This window comes from Patiria miniata, unplaced genomic scaffold (genome assembly GCF_015706575.1).
Source record: "Patiria miniata isolate m_02_andy unplaced genomic scaffold, ASM1570657v1 HiC_scaffold_30, whole genome shotgun sequence".
Classification (NCBI taxonomy): Eukaryota; Metazoa; Echinodermata; class Asteroidea; order Valvatida; family Asterinidae; genus Patiria; species Patiria miniata.
In genome coordinates this window covers 5,218,279-5,236,462 of record NW_024037070.1, presented here as the reverse complement: position 1 = coordinate 5,236,462, position 18,184 = coordinate 5,218,279, and the positions used below count along the sequence as shown (strand labels likewise).

Below are 18,184 nucleotides of genomic sequence, written 5' to 3'. Positions count from 1 at the left end.
ACCAGAAAATCAGGTGACAGAGTATTTTCAATCGCAGGCCCTAGGATGTGGAATTTCCATCGAAAATTCTAGTTCCTTGGCCAAGTTTAATAGGTCATTAAAGACATACTTCTGTAACTACCTTGTCAGACCCGGCCCACGCGTGCCCGCGAGCCCCTGCACTCTTCGGTCTCCCTGCGATGCTATTGCCAGGCTCTCTTGTCTGAGTGCCACAGGCTGGGCCTGGCAGTGGCTTTTCCATTTGGTTTTTCATTATTTTATCCTTGTCATTGTTGTATTTTGGGGGTCATTTTCTGAGCACTTTGTAACCCTAGGAAAAGGCGCTTTATAAATGTTATTATTATTATTATTATTATTATTAAAAGGGCCAAGCAGCAAAATGTTTCAAGAAAATAACACATGAAACAGCCATATTTAGTGTTGCACGGCTCGAGATTTCCCCTTAAACATGCAATAAAAACAGTCGGATCTGCATACTACTTCACAAGGCATTGATAGGGAAACACAACTACAGTACAGTCTGCAGAATGCACACATTCTTGACGTACAGAATGAGTAATTATTTCATCAATAAGTAACGATAAATTATAAAAGGGGACAATTTTTGCGTCCTGTTCCTTGGTATAATACACTGTACAGCTGGGACAACATGGATGAATCAAATTTCCTTCTCAAATCCCGATGGTGCTGGTGATAATTTGGTTTTAGTAACAAGTTTAACTTGTAGTAACGGTGACTCCAATTTCCATCACACTGCAAGACAGGTTCAACAAGCTGTATGCTGTAGCCCAGGCTGGCTGTAGTTTTATTTAATACGGTTTGAGTTGGAGTACAAGAGTCTCTTCAAGAGTATTCTCTAGCATAATAACATAATGTGAACAAGATGGGGCATTTATAAATCCTCACAACTAGTCACTACTACTCCTGCTATGTATTTTATTAATAAGAAATAATACATTCTCTTTTTTTATATAAACAAATTGTGTTTGGAAAGTTTGGGTTTAATATTTTTTTATAAAAAAAAAAATCGCGTTTGTTACAGGTTCTGTTCCCCATGTCTACCTCCAGTGAACCACTTTTTGGCACGTATGCAAAATTTGACTGAACTATGAATGTTGATGGTGCAGACAAAATAAAAATACAGTGGACATTTTGTACAGCATACATTCCCATACAAATGCGCTAAATTTGTACATAATATTAAATCCATGCCACATCATGGATGTTCATTTTGGAGGGTTTTTTTTGGGGGGGGGGGGGTCCACAAGCAGAAAATAAAGCAGATACTTTTATATCTTGCAGAATTCTGAAATAATATATGTGATACCAACAATGAACCCGGCCATTTCACATCTACATTTTTAGGGCCAGGTCAACTGGATGCACAGTAAACAGCCGCCAACAACTCCAAACGATCCCTGGCGCAAAAAGGATTGGCTCATCACCAAATGGGAACCTTGTCAAAAGCGCGTGATAGACAGTTAGATCGTCATGAAGACAAAATTCCACCACCAATGGGAAGACTTGTTCCTAACATCCGAGCGAAGCTGATTTAGTTGACATGGCTGATAGGCAGGACCGCCTAAAAAATCACTGCCTTTCTTAAGATCACACAGATTTCTCAAACACTGTCCATAGCAGTTGCATAGTAACATATTTGTCAAGGAAACACTGTGACGTACAGCGATATTTGTAAATAAAACTCAACATTCGTTGATTCGTGTTTTGATGTCTCATTCAAAATTAAATGACACGTTTTGCCTTTTTATTTATTTATTTATTTATTTCGTTTTCCGGGATATTACAAACAGTGAATCATAGACAAAACAATTACATGTACAAATAACACTGAGTAGTAAACATAACAGAAAACATAACAGAAAACAACAGCCAAAAAGCTCCCGCAGGATTACCCAAAAGAAGAAAGTTTCTGTCGAGGGGCTCTCCAAACTAATTGAATAACAGTGATTGATACATTTAGGATAAAATTCATTAAATAAAATATTTATAAAATTAAGCAGTTATGCAAAATATAATTAAAAAATACAATTAAAAATTACAATAAGAGTAAATAAATAAATAAATAAATAAGTAAATAAATAAATAAATAAACAAATAGATAAATAAATAGATTAAATAGAATATAAATAAAATAAAATGAAATAAATAGAATAAACTAAAATAAAATTAAAATACATGTAAAATAAAATGAAATAAAATAAAATAAGATTAAATTAATTAAAATAAACAAATAAAATAAAATAAAAGCTGGCATACATGCTATGTCCAAATCATTATTATAATAATAATTAATAATAATATGCAGTGAAAGGGAGTTTGTTGAGCCGGATAAATCTGATTTGTGAAAACATGAAGTCAGGATAAAAATATCTTGGGAGGAAAGCTCTAGAATGCATGAGAGATGGGGTCTAGACTGAACAGATGCTCACGTAAAGAATTGATGAGAGGTTTGGGGGAACCTCTCATCAAAGGTCTCGAACATCGGTGGAAAGTGAATTAAAAAACCTGGGAAAGAGGGTGAACAAAGAAAATTTGACACAGTTTGTCCGGCTGTACTGATGTTTGAAGAGGAGGGTGTGGGTTTTCCTAGTGTTGACCTGTGGAAGAAAATGTGAAGAAACAGAAATTTGATTGTAGAGACATTTAATGACAAAGGAAGCACTGAGGTATACTAGTCTGTTGTAGAGGGGAGGCAAGTGAAGTTTGGACAGGCGTTGTTCATAGGAAAGAGAAATAGCAACATTGTAATGGAAGCAAGATTTAGTGAAGTGACGTTGAATTGCCTTAAGGCATTGGATGTGGTTCTTCTGGTGAGGTAGCCAAACCGGCGCGGCGTATTCCAAGATGGGCCTGCAGAGAGAACGATATAATTTGAGAAGAACTTCAGCATTTTTTTATTTTACAGTGCGCCGTATGAAGCCAGCAAGTCTAGAACACTTGGCACAAACAGAATTTACATGTTTGGTCCAGGTTAGGTCGTTCGAAAGAATAACGCCAAGATATTTATAAGACGTGACAACATCAAGAGGTTCATCGGAATCTGCAAAAAAGTAAGGGGTTAGCAACTGCTTTCTGGAGCGGGTAACATGCATAACTTTGCACTTGGTGGAGTTCAGTTGCATCCGATTATCAGAACACCATCTAGAAATAGAGTTGAGGTCATTCTGCAAAATGGCACTGTCATCATTACTTCTAATAATCCTATACAAAACGGTGTCATCGGCATATTGAGGAAGAGAAGATTGAACATGGTTTGGTAAGTCAGCTGTGAAGAAATTAAATAATATACCCCGGTAGGACCAAGGACTGAGCCTTGGGGAACTCCTGAAGTTACTGGTATCCAGTCAGATCTAGTGCCTGAAAAGATGACTCGCTGTTCTCTGTTTGATAGAAAATTACTGATCCATGAAAGTGTGTTACCGCAAATTCCATATTGGTGTAACTTATGAAGGAGGATTGAATGGTCGCACTTGTCGAAGGCTTTAGACCAGTCAAGAAAGATTGCATCAATTCGAGGAGGATTGGAAACATCTAGAACACAAAATAATATTTTGCAAATGAGGTCTAAAATGTTCTCAACATGTTTTTATGACTATGTTTTCATGACTAGGAAAATGTCTTATTAAGGTTTAAAGCTTTGCATAAATTATAAAGGGCAGTGAAAGTTTTAAGATAACGACATCAGCATGCCTTCATTCAGGTATCAGTGGTCATTTACCTATACATTTCAGGATACAAAAAACACAGCCCCAATATTTTCAAAACATTACCAAGTGGCACTTTTCTATCCAGGTTTTACCGGCAACTTGTCCACCTTCATGCACCTGCAAAAGAAAAGAAAAACAACCGTTTTTGAAAAACGACATTTGCCTTTTCGTGATTGGTTTTCCTATGTACTTAATAAATATTACATCGTAGGCCTACGTCAAACCACAAACTTACATCGGATACTTTATGTTGCATGGTCGTCCTCCATACTCAACCTCTTTATAGGATAATCAGAAAGTGCTGCCTTTTTCAGATGTCTATTTTTCATGAAATTTCCAGATTTGCTTGCACACGTTTGCGTATCGAAATTTCAACATGAAATTTCACGAAAATTAGACATCTGTAAAAGGCAGCACTTTCTGATTAGCTTAAAAAGAGGGTGAGTATGCTTCTAAAGCAAAAATAAACTACAAATTAAGCCTAAATGTGAAAATCAAAATTTGACAAAGTTCGACATGTTTTTGTACATGGTGGAAGTGTGGCCTTCATTTACAGAGGTAGTCCAGTAAATTGGCACATTTATGGGGCTAGGTCAGTATCAGCCGGCTTATGAGGAACTGTCTCGCAATCTACCTGCTGTTCAGTTTGTGGAAGGGGTGCTGGCGAATTTGTCAGAGCTCATCGACCCCAAACACCAAAATCTAGTGATTCTGGACAAATTAATGCAGGAATGTGGAAACAATCCTCAAATTACTAAACTGTTTACCCAAGGATCGCACTATCGCAACCTCTCTGTGATTTAGATCGTGCAAAACCTGTTTCATCAGTCTTAAGAGAGCAGAACCATCAGTCTGAACTGTCATTACATCGTTCTATTTAAGAACCGAGACAGATCCCAGATTGTTCACCTGGCCAAGCAGATGTACTAAGTTTATGGTGGAGGCTTCTATTTTTTCATTGACTTGAAACCGAACTGTCCAGAAGAACACTGCCTTCGATCCAATATTTTTCCCGGTGAAACAACCAATGCATACGTCTTTAAATAGACTGTTTTTTACATCAACGTCTTCATTTACCAACATGACATGACGGTTGAAGGATAATGCTCATGCTCTGCACATTTTGAGCAGATCTTTGAACAAAAGACTAAAAGACCTTTGAAACATGCGGACAAAGAACTCAGTACCTGTTTGTGTGAATGTGCACTGAACTTTTTAAAAGGTCGTGTGCCGCTAATGCACAGTCAGAAGAAGAAATTGATGCGGCATAAGACACATCTGTGAGCTATGGCCAACAAGAAGTCGTCTCATGCCAAGTGGAAAAAGTTACTTATTTTTTACTTACTTATACAGAAAGGAGAATTTCTGGGACCCTACTGGCTCCAATTCTGGATACACTTGGAGGGCTATTCTTCAAATGATGTGTCTTGCACGAAAAACAATGATTAGCGCCACTGCGGATCGTGTTACTAGAGCCATACAGAATGTACTCCTCTCCCGTTATACTACGCAGAGCAAGCTGCAGAGTCTGAAAGAAGTCATGAAAGATATCCTGGCCAGAACGGATCTTCCCGATGACATTAAACTGTCTTTTTACAGAAGTATCTTCAATATAACCACGCCCATAAAACTGAGCCCATATCCATTACCATGTCTTCTGCACCTGAGCAAGGATCCCATAAGCAGGACTCACCAGGCAATGAAGCACCATCAGGAGGCACGACTGACGAAGAACCCGCTACTTCGGCCGAGAAGGACGACCTAACACCACAAATTGTAAGAGGGTACCTAAAACATTACAGCGCAAAGCAAAGCTGCTTATAAATCAGCTTAAGCATAATGAGGTCATGACAGTTTAACGTAATGACTTTCAAAAGTACACATTTTACATTTTTAATAAAGTGTTACAATAAACCAGGCCAATACTACTGAAATTAAAATGAGAATGGTTGACATGAAATATCAAATGAAGTTGTTGCAGTGTTCTAAAAGTTGAATTTTGAGTTATGCACCAGGAACACTATTTTGAGTATCACCCGTTATCCACAGAGCAAGACTCCCGTATAACGTCTGATATGTCTAGACATATACAAATATGCAAGCCGCGTGCCAGCCAATCGGAGTCGACTTTACTAAATCGTGACGTCATTTCATTCCTAAATCAGGACTAATGGTTTGATTGGTCAATTCGAATGCAGTGTTTTGTAATGCAATAACAGCCGGGCGCATTATCGCGTAACATGATACCGAGCCCGTGATGCAGGTTTTTTTTAATCCATTGTCTATGACGCGCAACGGGTGAATGACCGAAGACCCGATATAGAAAGCGCCCACTGATTGGTCAAAATCTAGGAGGTCAAGAGGCGGGGTTTTGCCTAATTAATCAGCGAATCTGCTCACATATCATTGACCCATGGCGAATTATTATATAGACTACAGGAACGCCAGAATATTAACATTTTCTGATGAGACAACTACGCTTGGCCAAAAGAATATTCCCGGCGTTGGAGATTTTCAACCTCTCTGAAGGGACGGATGTCACAGGAATGCAGGGTAGCTGTCTTTCAACTTTGGCCAAGGATGGGAAGCAATCCCCGTTGATGCACCACCACTCATATGGTTCGGCTTTGGTTACATACACAAACTTTCTGAACTCTTCCAATGCAGTAAGCTGCCTTTGCACCAGGTGCACCAGGTGCCGCCTCCTCTTCAGACTCTTCTCCAGCCCCCTGTGTGGTAGTTGACTGCATTTTTGCTCCGCACAGAAGAAATGCCACAGCCGGTGTTTCTTCTGTTTCCAGAACCCACAGGCATTTTGCATTGCGCTCTGCAGACGAATCCATCATATCCTTACTTTCTCTCGGGCCCTCTCCCACTGCTCCTTGGAGAGGAATCCTAGGTCTTTATAGCGTGGCTCAACAACAGCTGTTAAAGGGCCTGTCACATTATATGCACTCTCATAGGAGACCTTACGGCAACCAAAAATATTTAATAAATTTAACAATCACAGGGAAGACGCAAGAAAATGCCAATTTTCTGTATTAAGTGGCCAGAAAGTAGCTCAAGCTACGCTCATACTACTCATCCTGCGCTTAAGTTGCGCTCAACTCGCTCTCTATGCGCCCCTGTCAAGCCCAATTACTCGATCTAGTCGCTGCCGCTGCGCTGTCACTGCGCCCACACTACGCTCTGCTCGCTGTTGATACGTCCTAGTAGCTCACGTCGCGCTCTCTATCCGACCAAAATATGCTCACGTGACGTCACTTGCGTTGTATAAATACCACAACAAAACGGTCAATCTGCAGTCCAGTTTCAAATTTATTCGACAAGTTCATCTCAGTCGAGTTACTTTCTCATGGAGACTACATCGACTGCCTTGTGCCTACGCTGCGTCAATGCCACATCAATGTTGCACGATTGCACGCTCGTAGAGCACCTGGGTTGCGTCATTACGGCGCCCTGCCAGAGCGCAGAGGTGTTGCGATTGTTTTGAGCATGTTCAAACACTTTAGCGCTCATCGGAGACCATAAAGACCCTCAGGCGCCCATCATTTTTCAAGGACGCAGTGAGAGCGCATATATCATCACAGACAGTGTGACAGGGCCTTAATAGAGGAACATTGGTAATTTCTCCCCTGAATCTATTTAAGATAGGAACAATGCATTTTTATTCCAAATATATAATGAGCTGGGTGGTACCTAACCATCAAATTAAAACAATTAAAAGAAAAGGACTGAAACAAATGGTCAAGGGATCAGCATTTCACATTTCAGGGGCTTTCCCTAAAGTAAGTATTATGTAAACAGCCTGTCGTCTTTTGCGCAATGTCGTTCTCCCACTTTATAGATGGCCCTGTTTGGTGTGGCTTGGCAGCGCGATCAATAGCGGCGGCTTGGCTTTGAATTTTCATTGTGGTGGTGATAATGGGCCGGAAAGACATCAAATGGACAACATTTGTCTGTCGCTCAATTTAGTGGTATCGTGTGACCTAACTGCTAGACTATGCACTAAAATTTAACATTGCTCTATTTAATGTTTGTGCCATTTATTAAAGTTTGGGCTATAATAAAAGAGAAAGCGATTTTGTTGTGTGAGAAGCATCATAACAATTATTTAGATTAATGAACCATACTCAAGCCCCGTACATCACAACACAAATGACCAAATACGAAGAATTACATGTATGTTAATTTGTTTTTATAATGATAACAACTTTTTTTTATAAAATGAATTATATATTTTTATATAAAATATTAACAAAAATAGCTCACCTTTTGGCCAAGTTCCCTTGTATTGCCTTTTTCATAGCCTGCAAGGTGGCTGAGTCATCATCCTTGGGTTGCATGTGGCCTTGGAGATTGCTGACTATAGGGTAAATGCAGCTCCCACTTGCATTGGCTTCGTAACTTAAACAGGTTGTCACTACCTGAATAATATGTGCAGTAAAATTGTTTTTTTTCTCCCCAAAACAACCATTACTTTATTTTTGCATGAAATGAAATGTACTGAATGTTCGCAGATTTTAAAATGTTGACCATTGAACTATACATATTATCATATTAATTATTACAGTCTCCCACCTAGCAATAAGAGGCGATTAAAAAAATAATACGAATTTGGGGCTGATTTAAAAATACCTGCAATGGTTTCAAACGGGTTACAATCTCCCCGACAAGGGCCCAATGGGTGTTGGTTAGCTCCAGCGTTTTAGCATCTGTGGGCTTTGTTAGGTTGGGGTCACTAAGAACAGCGGAGAGTGGCCATCTTTGTTTCTGAGCAACCTTCAGCATCTCATATGTAGAATTCCACCTGGATTTAACAGACTGTATAAGTCGATGTGTTGGTGTGCCCATTGTCGCCTGCTTCTGCTCCAGAGACTTGGTTGCTTGTGTGCTACTCCAAAAATGTGAGACAAGCCGGCCGGCTGCTGCTATGGCTTTGGTCACTTGTCGAGATGCATCAAACCCTTGTTGATACTTAAAAGTTGTAATTAGTGGGCGGCACAGCCAACATTCAATGTATTGTTTTGCTGTCTCAGATCTTTTACGCTCAACGCCGGCATCTTTTTTTCACCAGCTCCCACTATCATGAAGCCTTCCCGACTTCTTGAAGTCCAGCAGCCTGTAGTCAAATATACGTAGTCAGATTCGCTCAGTTTGTCCTTAAACATCACTTTCTTTGACTTGTACAACTTCTGGATCCGGGCAGTCACTGATTTTCTGGATGGGACCCTATAGCCTGGTTCAAGAAATTCCAAAAGTTGGCGAAAACCTGATCCTTCCACAATGGAGATCAGCAGGGAATCTGTTGCCACCATATCTGACAACGGTTGCACAATTTTTTCTGACTTGGCCGGACTGCACTCCACTCGGCCAATAGCCTGCAAGAGATGGCTGCAGGCTTTGTGACTGAGGCCTTCTTGTAAAAGAACCCGCCCTGGCGGAGGTGTTTTTTTGGTAAGGTGCTTCAGCATTGCGCTGGTTGATCCTCCGTAATTTAATTCGGTGTTGCATGTTTTACACTTGACTTTCGTTTCCCCAAGTTTCTCAAATTGTACCCAAACTTGAAACGTGACGTGAAATGGCGTAATCATCAGTATTGGCCTAATCAGAGGTGAATGAGACTGTAGAAACTGATTCTGAGAACAAGAATATCCACATGGACACATGCTTTGTCATATCATGCATGAGCATGAGCAGTTTCTGCGTAAATTTCACGAATTGATGAATGGTTCATTCATCACTATGTCAAATTCTTTATTTATTATTATGACTTATCTGCCACTGGCGGGGCTCCGAATCTCAAACACAAGACAAGAATTAGAAATGTTGGCATAAATACTGGAAAGAGCAAATTTAAAACCACAAAAATAACAAAATCTCAAAATTGCCAAAATGGTCGTCACCAGGGGGGGGGGGGGGGGCCTGGTGGGGCCGGCCCCCCTTGGGGAGCAATTGGCCCCCCAATGGCAAAAGCCATGCATATGTATTTTTGTATTTTTCTATGGTAGTGGGTACCCCTAGTTGGTACTATGGCCTCCCCTCCCCCTTGCTTGGGGCTGGTGACGGCGCTGACACAGTTCCAAGGTTCTCCAGATGCTCCTGCTTAGATTTTCCAGTGATCAAGATGTCATATAAGGCCCTGTCACACTGTCACGTTCATGCATGGCATTCATATTGCGTTGTTGAAATTCTTGAAAATGTTATAAAATGCCATGAAGACGCAGGATTCATGCCTCTAGTGGCTTGCAAGCCATCCATCAGAGATAAAAGATACGTCTCTGTGAAGTCCACAGGAAGTCTAGGACGTCCCTGTGGCGTTCTCTACGAGTTCCATTGAAGACCAATTAGAAGTCTACGCGGCGTCTTCTGCAGCCTCGCTGCATCCTCATGGCGTCCAACGAGTTTGTACGTTTCTTAAGGCACGCTTGATGCGACCTTAAGATGTACGTGTGACGTCAGCAGCCAGAAGCATGTTGTGTATAAATACTCATGCCAAAACAGGCACTGCGCACTCTGTGTCACCATGCACGTCCGTGGAGTTCTTACAACGTCGCTCCAGTCTGCCTGCGCATTGCCAGTACGTCACAGCCATTCGCGAGGAGTTCGCACAGAGTCCTTACCGCGTTCTGGTCATAACGCAGAGGCGCGGTGTTTGTTTTGTCCAAAATGAACGTGGCAATTTGGCGTTCAACAAAGTCCTTTGAGTCCCTCTGAAATCCTCAACTAGTATCAATGAGTCCCCACGCCGTCAACTGCATTCCCACTGCGTTTTAGTCAATTTTCTTGAACTCCATGCCAGAACGTGACAGTATGACAGGGCCTTTAGGTAGCGCACAACAACTGGAATTTCCTGTATTAGACTACCATTGTCCACTGGAAAATGGCTGATACTGATGAGACCCAAAAGGAAGTTGATTGTACCTGAACTGTCCTTTGTGCATATTAATGGTCACAAACGTACTCCAAAGATTCATCATCTAGTGGTACCGATGACTTCGTTTCTTCCCGGTATAAGTACAGAGAAATGCTGAAGATTTAAAAAAAAAAGTCAAGGCACTCCCTGGCAACAGTTTTATTTACCTCTGTTTCACTCATCACTGACATAGCCACCCCAGTATCAATTTCCATCTTGACAGTGTTGCATCCAGCTGTTCATCAGTGCATATGGGTGAATCGGCACTCTTGTGAATGGTGTATAATGCGCACACATTCGATGCTGATTAAGGTTCCACTAATAAATGTGTTTTTATCTGTGGGATTGGTTATACTAGTAACAACAAATGACACTGTGTTCTACCATCATTTGTTCCACTGACTAGCCTGTCACGGAGCATGTCATCAAGGGTTGTACCACGATTTTGTAGTATATCAACAAGTGCTATGAATGTCTTTTCTTCTAGTTTTACTGGTGCAATTGGGCACTTGATCAATTTATACGTTTTTGCCCTAACCATGCTCACGAGATTACACCCCTGTTTGCTCTCATCTATAATATCATTAGCCACAAAATAAAATTCTATGCATTCTACATTTTCCCACAATTTCCCAGAGACACCATTGAAAGCGTCTAATTTTCCATAAGTCGGCGTTTTCCATAAGTTGCCAAAGATACATGTACACTTGCGAAGTAACACATGTACATGATACTAAAGTTTATGTTGACCAGCGACGGTATGGACCCCCGTCATTACATGATTGTTTTAGATACAATTGGAAGTGACGTCATGATGGACGTCATAATGTGTCATGTGATGTTACATTAAAAACTTTAAAAGGAGACACATATTTTTTGGGACGGACAATTTTTTAAAATAAACTTTAAGGATTTATTTTCATTTACAAACAAATCTAAAATGACCATTGATAAGAATTGTATTAAAATGTGATCCAGACGAGCCTGAATAAATGTAGAGTCCATTGGATGTACGTACGTTGTTATCAGTTTCATTCTCATGCAAGTACGCGATGTGAAAACAGACGTGACCTCGGAACGAAAATAGGTCATAAGTAAAATTCATTTTTACCCATTTCCAACTGATTTCTTATCTATTCTGATGCAATTTTGTCAGAGTTTTTAATAAACAGATTAAATAATTTAGTCCTTTAAAACAGTTGATAAAATCATACACAAAATTGATAAAGGTTTGCTTTCTGAATTTCATGATTTATTTCTTCCTGTCATTTCATCTTTGCTGTGGCCCAATAATTGTTTGACTCGCCAGCCTGGCTACTTAAGGAATAGTTGTTGTTTAGACATGACATGATTTGATGACATCATTACATTTACAAGCCTTTGAACTTCAGGAATCTGGTTAATGTCATTATGTCTGTAAATTAGTATCACAACTGTCTATATCGATGACTGAGTTCAATTTCATTAAAAATTTATCCTTTTCAAATTGTTTCCAACATAACTTCTGGCCTACTACCCTTATCCTTTTATACAGGGTTTTATACCACTTTTATGTTCCAGTGACCTTGTGGTTAGCCCACGGATCCTCTACACAAGGATAAACGACTCATCTGAGCTTATGTACAAAATGTAGGGAACGGTTAGTCTACATGCTTGATATGCTGTGTCCGCGCATAGAACAACACATAGAACATTTAGAACAATGCGTGCGCACCATGATCGCCAACAGCTGGTGTAATGTATTGTGCATAACCGGAACTATATGTTGGAACTATATCCCTTATGTGCACATTGATAATCAACTCAGTAATGACGTCATGCCATGTGAGCATAATAAATCACCTTTCCAATATGGCAGCTCCCAGTATCATTGTCGACGTTATTTCCCCAGTATAACCCACGTAAATACATGACAGCTTGCGTCCTGACAGAAATTAAACCACTGAAATACTGCAGTTGCGCGGAGTGTCGCGCACGTGCACGCACAATGCGCAAGTGCCATATCACGCCTCTAACCAACAATTTGGGGAAATTGTTTATCCTTGTGTAGAGGATCCGTGGTTAGCCTAACCCAAGACCTTTTCACACTGTCCAAAATCTCCGTGTTGGAACCGGATCGAACCCCGAGATTTTTTCCAACCCTTTTCCCACTTCTAAAATGTCAACCCGGATCAGGGTTGAAATTCTCAACCTGACTGAACTTGCATTTTTCGGCCTGAATCGTGTTGAAAATGAGTTGAGTTCACTTGCGGCCGATCCATGTTGAGTTGAGGTGCAACATTCCACCGAAAATCTGATATGCCATACATATTTCCTGCCACCATACCCATCATTGCCAAAACAAATACCAGTCGATCATGAGACAATCGCTCCATAATTATCATCCAAAAATATCTTCCACTATGGAGCATCCTTTGCCGAGTCTGGGTTTGTATTTAATAAGCAAGCCTGTTTTCTCCGCAAAATGTACAAAAACATGTACATTTTTAATGTTAAATAGAACAAATTGTCTAACGAAATTGGCGAAGCCATTTTTGAAATATGTTGCACAACCGGTGTCATGAAAATCGGACTCCTATGAAAATTGTATTCCTTTATTGTATTATTGGTTAAACCCCCTCACGTGACCAGTCCTTCTCCTAATTATCATACTTAGGCATAAGCAATACTACCAATGAGTCCATCTTTCACAAAGTAGTAAATTCACTCTTTACACCTGTCGATAAGCCTCGTGCATACAAACAGCCTCAATCATGCATCATGTTGTGGGATCAAGACAATCATCACAGCACGCCAGGCCGAATGCGATCTATGTTGAAAATTTGTAGCATGAATACACAGGTGCCCTTGCCGGATTGAACGTTACATGGTTCACGTAGCAGCCAGTTCGTGTAAAGAACATTGTGAACGTTGAGTCCCTCCAATCCGTGTCGAAAACAACCCAGGCTGAATTGGGTTTAATATGGGTTGGTTTCAACCAATTCGAAAGTAAAGAGTGAATTTTTCATTGAAATACCACGTTCAGGACAAAAGAATATTATTGTCAGTGTATTATATAAGCCACTCAAGATTAATCTTGCTACTTTTGTTGACTCATTTGATGTTGTCCTCTAACAAATCAACCAAGAAAACAAACTTACTTTTATTATGGGTGATTTCAATATAGATCTTTTGCAATATGATTCTCATCGTTCTACTCAAAACTGTGGTAATAGTCTTTTTAGTCATTATCACAGGCCGTTAATTAATAGACCGACTCGTATTACTGACACAACTGCAACCATCATTGACAACATCATTTCCAACAACTTTGATGATGATATGTCTAGTGGTATTCTCTTTACTGAAATTACAGATCATCTTCCTATCTTTCAGGTCTCCTCGTTAAAAGATACTAACCAGACTCAACACTGTGCTGACCAATTTAGAAGGGTAATTAATGCCTCTAATATTGCACATTTTTTCAAATGACCTAGGTAAAACTGATTGGAGTGATATTTTATCTAACGAGGATCCGAATCAAGCTTTTAATCTGCTTCATTCTAAGTATACCTCAATATATGACAAACACTTTCCTATACAAAAAGTTAAATCTAAAAGGATATCTAAACTTAAAAGTTGGATGACTACTGGTTTGATTAAATCTGTCAAGTATAAATATAGATTGTATAAAAAATATATGAATAAACCAACTGCCTTAAATAAGCAGAAGTACACAACTTACTGTAATAAACTAAATACCCTGCTAAAAGAAGCCAAGGCTAAATATTATAAAGATAAATTTGACAATGCTAAAAATGATGATGATTATGATTATTATTATTATTATTGTTATTTATTCAGCCAAAATACAAGATACAACAAGTAATCCACAAAAGTAAACAAGACTAAACAAAAACAATCCAATCCAAGCTGGCCAGGATTGACAAAAGTATAATGAAACACTGTGACTCGAAAGCCTGTCAATCCTAACTTGAATGGTACATGATGTAAAAAAGACATGGAAGATTGTTAAACTCATACTTAATAATAGACCGGTCATCGTAAGTCAGACACGAAGCTTAACCACGAGGGTAGACAAGTAAAAAATGCCAATGAGATCGCTAATATATTTAATAATTATTTCACTAACATCGGCCCCTCATTAAATAGTAAAATACCCCAACCAGATGTTTCATTCAAAGAATTTTTAAAATATAACCATCCCGAATCAGTTTTTTTTATCCTACTAACCAAAAGGAGATCTGTGATATTGCTAAATCATTCAAGAACGTGCGGGATATGATGACGTATGCCCAGATGTTTTTAATCCGTTATTTCCCAGATTAGCCGTCCATTATGCTATGTTTGTAATTTGTCCCTTTCTGAGGGTATTTTTCCTGATAAACTCAAAACAGTCAAAGTGACCCCCATATTAAAAACTGGAGATCAGTGTTAAACCGGTAACTACAGACCTATATCTGTCTTATCATGCTTCTCTAAATTACTTGAAAAGATTATATTAGAACCTCTTCTTTTTTATCTAAATTTGACATCTTGTACAATGGTCAATATGGGTTTAGAAGCAATCACTCTACTGACATGGCGATAATGGATATGGTTCATAAGATCACTAAAGGTTTTGAGAATAAGTGCATATCTGTTGGTGTTTTTTTAGATTTATCAAAGGCGTTTGACACTATTAATCACAATATTTTGTTGCATAAGCTCAATTTTTATGGAATAAGAGGTACTCCTTTGGACTGGTTTTGTAGTTATATTTCTAATACTAAAAAAGACTCTTGCTCTTCTGCTTTGAATACTATCACATGTGGAGTTCCACAAGGATCTCTTCTGGGGCCTTTGTTATTTTCGTTGTACATAAATGATATTTGCATTGCTTCGACAGTCCTTTCTTTTATCCTCTTTGCCGACGACACCAATATATTTTACTCAAGTAATAACAAAAATGTAGATACTATTGTAAATTTTCTCAATTTTGAATTAAACAAAGTATCGGTTTGGCTCCAGGCTAACAGATTGTCACTTAACTTGAAAAAATGTACATCTATGGTTTTTCGAAGTAGTAAAAAGAAGTTGAATATATCTAATTGTCAAGTTAAAATTAATAACGAGCCTATACTGCGAGTGTCAAACACCAAATTTCTTGGGGTTTATATTGATGAATGTCTTTCATGGAAATTCCACATAAAAGAATTAGAAAACAAAATTTCCAAAAATATTGGCATCATGAGCAGATTGAAGTATATTCTTCCGTTGAGCATTTTGCATACTCTATACTGTTCATTAGTTCTCTCTTACCTCTCTTATTGTAACATTATTTGGGCCAACACTTACAAGTCAAATCTTGATAAATTGATTAAACTACAGAAAAGGGCAATTCGTATTGTATGTAAGGTGCACTTTAATGAACACACTGCTCCTTTATTTATGAAACACAAGCTTTTGTCTCTCATGAATATTAATGTCTTTCAGCAAAATGTTTTTATGTATAAATTTGTAAACAACCAACTTCCTGAATCGTTACACAACCTCTTTCAATTTAATAGATTCATTCATGATTATAATACTAGGTCCTCATCCAAATTACATGTACCTCAAGTCAGAACAACTCTTGCTCAACACACCATTTCTTTCTCTGGACCAACAAAACTGGAACTGTCTTTCACCATCTTTAACTAATTGCCCTTCAAGTAATACATTCAAATATAAACTAAAAACATTCCTACTTAATTCTCAGAATACCTGATTTATTATTAAGTTGGCTTAGCCGCTATTGATATGTTATTTATTATCGTGTCTACTTTGATTAACCGTTATATATTTAACAGTTGTTATTATTTCAAATTTTATAATAAGTGTTGTTTGTCTTGTTTTGTCTTATATTGTTTGGCACATCCACCACAAGCTTTGGCTTTTTAGGATGCTGCCTCCACAGAGTGGAAATAAATGTTTATGAATTGAATTATAAATTGAAACTGAGATGGTGTGAAAAGGCCTCAATGTGTAACAGAAGAGGGTGCTGTAATCATAAAGGAGTGATTGATTTGTGACATTTGATGCTCAATAACAACCCTAACAATCAGCTTGAGAATTCCAATTGTGAAATACAATGTACACAATAGGGGAATGCTGTTTCGATTGGGTAAACCCTCTTTTTTTACATATCTATTCAACCAACTTTACCCAAACCAAATACTGCCCTCCTATTATATGTATCTCATGAAGGTTAATGATGTGACTGGAAAAAGCTATTTTTACATGGAATGTTATGAATCCAGTATGAAAAGTGAATGTGCATGAAGACTTGATATAAAATTATATTAAAAATGTTGCTTGTTATGTTATTTACATCATCAACATTGCTGTTGCATGATGTAAAATGGGTAGTAAAAATGTGTTTTCCAAATATTTGTACGGATGCCTAACATAAAACGTTATCTTTTGAACTTTTTTTAATTTAAATATGCAGTAGACCGAGGATTTGCCCTCCGAGAAAAACTACCACCCAAGGATCCTCCTCCACCACTTCCTCAAACTTCCTTCAAACCTCAGCTGCACTTACCATTGTCTAAGGAACTGAAAAAAGATCACCAACACCCTGTATCTGGACGGTCAGAAAATAAGTTGTTTTCTCCATCCATTTCTCCGATGCAAAAACGACGCATGTGGCACTTATCCCAAACTAATCATGTCTATCCGTACAAGAACCCTCCCCCTCTGCCACTACGGCAACCAGGTACAGAGAAGGACATCAAAAAAGTTGAATTCTCTGGACCAAAATATGAGGAGCCTAGCAATCCACACAGTGAAATTCCTCCACCTTTGCCTCCTAGACAGAGTACATCTGAAAAAGACGCTGACATTAAACAAAAGACTGCTGATCAGCGCTCAAATAAAACCAAAATTCAACAAATGACAAGCACAAAGAAGAGTAAAAATGGTGGACAGTCATTTTGGCGTAATTTGAAGCAGGCTAAGGTGTTTTCGTCATCTACAATGACTGCAGTGAATAAAAACAAAAGCCCTCCTCCCCTCCCACCTCGTATTGCTGCAAATAATGATTACTCCAATGAGTTTCCAAGGCATCTCTCAAGTGATGTGAGTAAGGAAGGCAAGGACAGTTCATCAGATGATATCGCACCAAGGCCAGGTAAGCCACTTTTCATAGCAAGCATGAGAAAGAAGGTAGCGCCAGTATCACACCCGGAGTAATTTACACTTATCATAATTTATGCTATGTCACCATTTCACCACCGAGATCATGTGGCATCACTGGAAACATGAATAATAATGCAATATATGTGCACTAGCACACTTATGCACATGGGATCGGTCGGGACCGTCCCGGATGATGGATGCATGGCCTTGTTTTTTGTACACGTGCATAATCATAGCGCCTTGGACAGACTTAAATTATAGGCTTGTAAGCCAGGATATAGGCCACTGAAAACTGCGCAGAAGCCTCGAGTGTAAAACAGTTTTCGCTTCATTTATTTAAATTAAACAGCAGTACGTGGTGAGTAAAAAAAAAGCTTAA

At 38.9% G+C, this 18,184-nt stretch overlaps 1 pseudogene; it reads left to right on the top strand.

Moving 5' to 3' along the window:
- The first annotated feature begins 4,718 nt into the window (after nt 1-4,718).
- On the top strand, nt 4,719-5,557 carry LOC119739305 (annotated as a pseudogene).
- Nucleotides 5,558-18,184: the final 12,627 nt, after the last annotated feature.